At 49.5% G+C, this 5,702-nt stretch overlaps 1 protein-coding gene across 1 annotated transcript in view; it reads right to left on the bottom strand.

Annotated features, from left to right (window-relative positions):
* PLS3 (plastin 3) overlaps positions 1 to 5,702 on the bottom strand; it is a 52,838-nt gene that overhangs the window by 26,212 nt on the left and 20,924 nt on the right. The window contains exon 2 of the mRNA XM_015416270.1: positions 2,892 to 2,993. The gene's annotated coding sequence lies outside the window, so the exon portion shown is untranslated. The remainder of the gene's footprint in view (positions 1 to 2,891; positions 2,994 to 5,702) is intronic.

Here is a 5,702-nt window from a genome sequence, read left to right on the forward strand (position 1 = left end):
AGTATCACGGGTCCCCTTCTTGTGGTATCTAATAGTAAAGTGGGTGGCTTCTACTGATTTTAAAAAGCAGCCAAACCAGGCCATCCAAAGTCAGGAGGAGAGGAAACTCTTTCAGTAGGCAGAAAAATATGGCTTTGTAAAATTAAACAAAAAACAGTAAAAAAAAAATGAGCAGGTGTGTACTGAGCATACTCCATGAGACACAGAATAGCGTTGGGAGCCAGTCAAAGGAGGGAAAGAAAAAAAGATGGAGATTGGGAAATTAGCTTTCTCGGGACCCTGAGTAGGTACAGGATTCTGGATAGAGAGATTTGGGTATGTGTTAGGGCTGCCAAGTCTCACTTACCTGTGGCAGGGGGTTCCTGGCTCCTCGTTGGGACTTTTCTGCTGTGTGTGCAAAGCAACATCATCACACTAGGGCTGTCATGTGGCGACACTTGAGCACTGGGGGCAAAAACTCTATGGTAACCATACAGTTCTCCCCCCCAGAATGTTAGAGTGTCACCACACGATGGCCCCAGCATGATGATGTCACTACTGGTGATGTCACTGCATCAGTGGCATCCCTATGAGATGCTGCTGTTCAGGGGTGGGGACCAATGATCCCTCTAAGCTGTGGAGTCTTGTGAGCAAAAATTCTACTTTGTGAGCTGCTGGCATTAAAGTTGTGAGTGAGCGATTTGGCCACTGCATAAATCAGTTTCCTCTGGAGCCGTCCTTCCTGAGCTAAGACAAAAAATTGTGAGCCAGAGGCTAAAAAACTGATCTAGCTCACATTCACTCGGCTTAGGGGGAACACTGGTGGGAACTCCCCCACTGGCCAGCTGGTCAGCAGCAGATTGGGAGGGGGCAAAAGCGGGGGATCCCTCTTTTGTTCCCTCTTTCCGTTTTTCATTGACCCCCCCCCCAGCCTGTAGTTCTATAAGAGTACACTGGAGCCAAATCTCCCCTCACCCTGACTACCAGCATCTCCTACCAACAAGATGACTTGTACACCTTGGCTACATTCAGCAGCTACTCCTGTGCGCAATTACACACACACACACTTTAGTTCCTCTGGCTGAAGCCAATTCCCAGGCCAGGAGGCAGTTCCCCAGTGAAAGTTGAATATTCTCTCAAATGCAGAAACAGGAACAGAAGGCAAGTGACCACACAGCAGTTACAAGGGGGGGGGGGGAAGAGGGTGGACCAAGACGGAAAAGGGAGATTTCCCTGTTTGGCCAGTCCTGGGGCTCCCAGCATCTGAGAAGGCCAAAATTAACCTACCTGTCCACAGGAGTTAGGCTTTGTTATGGCAAGTGAAGGGTTGAAATATCAACAGGTCAAGGCTGTTTCCCAGCTGGCTACAAACCATTCTGACCAAGCTTCTGGTCATCTCGGCAATTTATGTTAAATCAGCAGCAGGCCATTTTGTGGACAGAGTTTGTGAACTCACATCAGTGACCAAACAAGGGCTGAGGTTTTATTTCTGTCAGGGAAGCAGCAAACCCAGCTGCCACCAACACCCACAGTTTAAACACAGGCTACACACAGTGGCACCCAGGGGAGGGGAGAGAGAGAGAAATGGCAGGTAAACAGACTGAAGGGAGCAAGCCAGCTTTTACAGGAGTTTCTTAGACAAACAGATTGTCCTTTAGCAAGCCTTACCTGGCATTGCAGCTTTGCTGCCCAAGCAAGCTGACCTTGCAAAAGCGAAAGTTTTAAAGCCAAAGCCTCTTGCCAAGTACAATCAATTTAGACAAAAGTGATATTCAACACGATAAAGTGAGGTTTTGGCCCACAATGGTTCTGCCACGTTTTAACTGTTAGTCTTTAAGGTGCCACAAGACTCTTTTGTTGTTGTTTTGGTTGCAAAAGGCTAACATGGCCGACCCCCTCAGGGAATTGAAGTTAGAGACTAAGAGTTACGGCTCAGACATCAAAACCAAACACAGGGGAAGATTATAGTTGTGTGAAAGGAGAGAGAAAAGGAAACAAAAACACATAAAATAAAAAGAGCTAGTGTAGCATAACAGCGAAGTGTCCCTGGTTTGAATCTCACCTCTGGCATGCATTCATGGAGTGGCCTTAGGCAGATCACTCTCTTTCCTTATCATGCGACCTGGCGGATAAGAATACTGACCTACCTTGCAAAAGCCCTGATCACGAGTTACAGAAACACACGTACAATCTGTGTACAGTGCACGCCTGATTTTTCTTTATACGTGTATTGGGTAATTCTCATGTTACAATCAACACATATACAGCTGAAGATGTGATACAAACCCCACATTTATCCAGGTAGTGGCCTCTGGTTTCTAAGGTTGCCAGTCCCTTGGTCAACCAGCAGCAGGAGAAAATAAAAGACTGGACTTCGGGACTATGGTGTGGTGTATTGGGAAGTTTATAGCTCTTGCCAGTAAGAATTTAGAATCAAGAGAAATGCATCAGGTCTGCTGCTGAGGCTGTGTCAGAGCAGCAGAGTTAGGCCAGCCGGAGATCCCATGGCATGGGGGGGGGGGGGGGAGCCAGGCGCAGAGCCAATGGCATGGGGGGGGGGGGGACGGCACAGACTAGAAGGATGCTCTGATTATCTCAAAGACCACAAGGAAAATGGCTGTTTTCTTGGGTCAAATTATTCCAGCTGGCTATAAAGGGAGGGAATATACTGGAGTCAGGAGGACAATCCTCCAGCCAAGGGTATATTGGAAGGCTGCATTCCGTTGAACAATACAAGAGGAAGGCTACCCCCCCACACCTCACACACATACATACAGAACGAACTCAGGCCTCCTAAGATGCTTCTTATACACACACTTTTCAGGGGGAAGCCATCTTCATTAGGAAAGTCAGGTAAAAAAACCAACAACCCAGGCTTGCTTAGTGAACACACACTTTGAAGCTGTTCTTACCTAAGGTGTTCTAGTTTGTGTAACAGGGTCACTCTCTGGGCCAGGAATGCATAGAAGCAGAGCTGAGGCCAAATGGAGATTGCAGCTGTGGCGTTTCAGGGCCTGTCAGAGGTGGGGCAGAGGGGGAGGGAGAGAAAAGAGATGTCGGTTAATAATGCCTGGTCGGCTCTATTAAACATAAGAGAAACAGTGAGGTCAGCTACCGCTTTTAGAAACAGAGCATGCTAATAAAACCACTTGTAATGCATTTATAAAGGGGAAAGCGGCTTTGTGAGGGTAGAGGTTTTTTTTGGGGGGGGGGCAAAGTACCAAGGCAGAGCATGTCTGGAACACTACAGTTGTTAGGCGAAGTCTAGAGGGCCGCTTGGTTCAATTCTAGACAGGGAGGAGGCAGTTTATGAGCTGCAGAGCTCTTTCCTGTAGCCCCCTTGAGATTCTCAGAAAAGTAGAAACACTGCAGACCCAGTCCCCAAATGAAGGAGAGCTGTGCATGCTACCCACATGCTTCTCTGCTATTTGCTTCCTCTTTAACTGGCAGATGTTGCTGAAGCACTGCGGAAAGCTTTCCATCAAGCAGACAAGCAAATTCCTCTGAGAGTTCTGCAAACCAAGTGTGAAGACGCTAACCCCCCCCCCCACATACACACATGGGAGGGGGAACCTGCATATACCAGCAGGTGTCTGTTTGGAAAGTTGCAGTTGACAACAGGTACCGAAAGAGTATCACCCAGCAAAACAGCCCCATGTGCCCTGGGAAGAATAACTTGGACCCCATTTTCTTTGTGGCTGCCAATCTCAGGAATTAATCCATGGACAGGAAAAAATGGTGGTTGGGCTGAGAGACAGCCATGAGCAGACCTGTATTTCTGCCCCAAGAAGTACTGCTTACTTAAAATTGCAATACAAAGTTTCTCTCGGGGTGGTCTTATACATTCTGGGGCCCTGGCCAAAAGTCCAGTTTGGGGCCCCAGAATCACTGCCGTGCCCTGCAAGCAAATGGCAGCCCCTCACCCTGCGTGAGACAGGTGAGAACCATTGCTGAAAGCTGGCTGCCTGCACCCTGGATGGACTGGGCACTAGCAGCCACTGCGGAGCTGGTGGCCCAAGCCCCAGATGGAGTGGGTGTGATTTAGGGTTGCCAGGTCCCCCGTGGCCACCGGCAGGAGATGGGTCGGTAAGGTGCCCAGATCCAGGTTAGGGAACTCCTGGAGATTTGGGGATGAAGCCAGGGACCTCAGTGGGGTACAATACTATAGAGCCCACCCTCCAAAGCATCCATTTTCTCCAGGGGGACTGATCTCTGTAGTGTAGCGATGAGCTGTAATTTCCAGGGGATCCCCAGGTCCCACGTGGAGGCTGGCATCCCGTCACAGCAAGCGGACATCTCAAGCCCCCAACAGGCCAGATGTGGAAAGCAGCAGCAGGAGTATGCTCTTTTTCTTCTCCCCCCACCCCACCCTTCGTTAGAGAGGTGGAGCCATGAACAGGCAGGGCCCCTCCCACCACAGTCTGATTTCACATGTCGTCCCCTCCCCCCAGCGCCTGAAGAGGCACAGCGCAAGGGTTTTCAGATGAACCATCTCCACTTTTCTGCAACAACTCCAGACAGCCAGAGGCTTAACCTGTGGTCTTGTTTACCAAATGCCTCCCATGCCAAGGGCACTGTTTGTTGCATCAAGATCCGCTGCAGGCACTGTGGCTCTCCTTGAAAGGGAAACCGGAGCTTGGAGGACAAGGTGATGAAGCCCGAAGAGCTCCTTCAGAGGTCTCACCCCAGATAAATATCTCAGGCTTCCAGCTAGCTCTTTGATTCCATTCGAGATCTCCACGGTGCAATGGATGCCTGCTGACCCAACCCTCTTAAGGAGCCCTGGATGACTCTTGCAGAAAACACTTCACCAACTCTGCTTTCTCTTTCTGCACTAATTTAATTCCCTTGTTCCTTTCTTTTAATAATTGTATCACTTCCTTTTGTTGTTGTTCTTGCCCAAACTTCACTTCTGCTTCCCACGTTTGCAACATCCCCTCAGAGACCACAACAGGGTAATCCTTCTCTGAGTTCCCTTTGGGGCTCTAAGTATTTAATTATTTTCCGCTCTATCTCACCTTGTCTCCCCAAAGGGGTCCAGAGGCAATTTGTGCATTTATTCATATTATATAGATAGATATAGACTCAGCAAATTTACAAACAAGCATCACCACCTGCTAAGCAGTAGGACAAAATCACAAAGCATGACACAGCCCAACAGACCCGTTAAACAGCATGCAGTTCTGACACCACTAGCCGAAAGCACTCTGAAACAATGCTGTCTTGCAGGGCTTTATGGAGCCCAATAGAGGGGGCTCTCCTGGGCTTCTGTCTCATTGCTGGGGCAACAACTAGCCATGAGAGCTGAGAAGGCCCAGGGAAAACAGAACAACAGCAAATTAGGGAGAAATATCAGGGTTGCAGAAGCTGGCACAGACCAGGAAAGAAATGGAGTCCAGTTTGGGGCCCCAGAATCACTGCCATGCCCTGCAAGCAAATGGCAGCCCTAACACTGCATGAGACAGGTGAGAGCCATTGCTGGAAGCTGGCTGTCTGCACCCTGGATGGACTGGGCACTAGCAGCCACTGCGGAGCTGGTGGCCCAAGCCCCAGATGGAGTGGGTGTGATTTAGGGTTGCCAGGTCCCCCGTGGCCACCGGCAGGAGATGGGTCGGTAAGGTGCCCAGATCCAGGTTAGGGAACTCCTGAAGATTTGGGGATGAAGCCAGGGACCTCAGTGGGGTACAATACCATAGAGCCCACCCTCCAAAGCATCCATTTTC

This window comes from Gekko japonicus, unplaced genomic scaffold (assembly GCF_001447785.1).
Source record: "Gekko japonicus isolate JY-2015 unplaced genomic scaffold, Gekko_japonicus_V1.1 scaffold603, whole genome shotgun sequence".
Lineage (NCBI taxonomy): Eukaryota > Metazoa > Chordata > Lepidosauria > Squamata > Gekkonidae > Gekko > Gekko japonicus.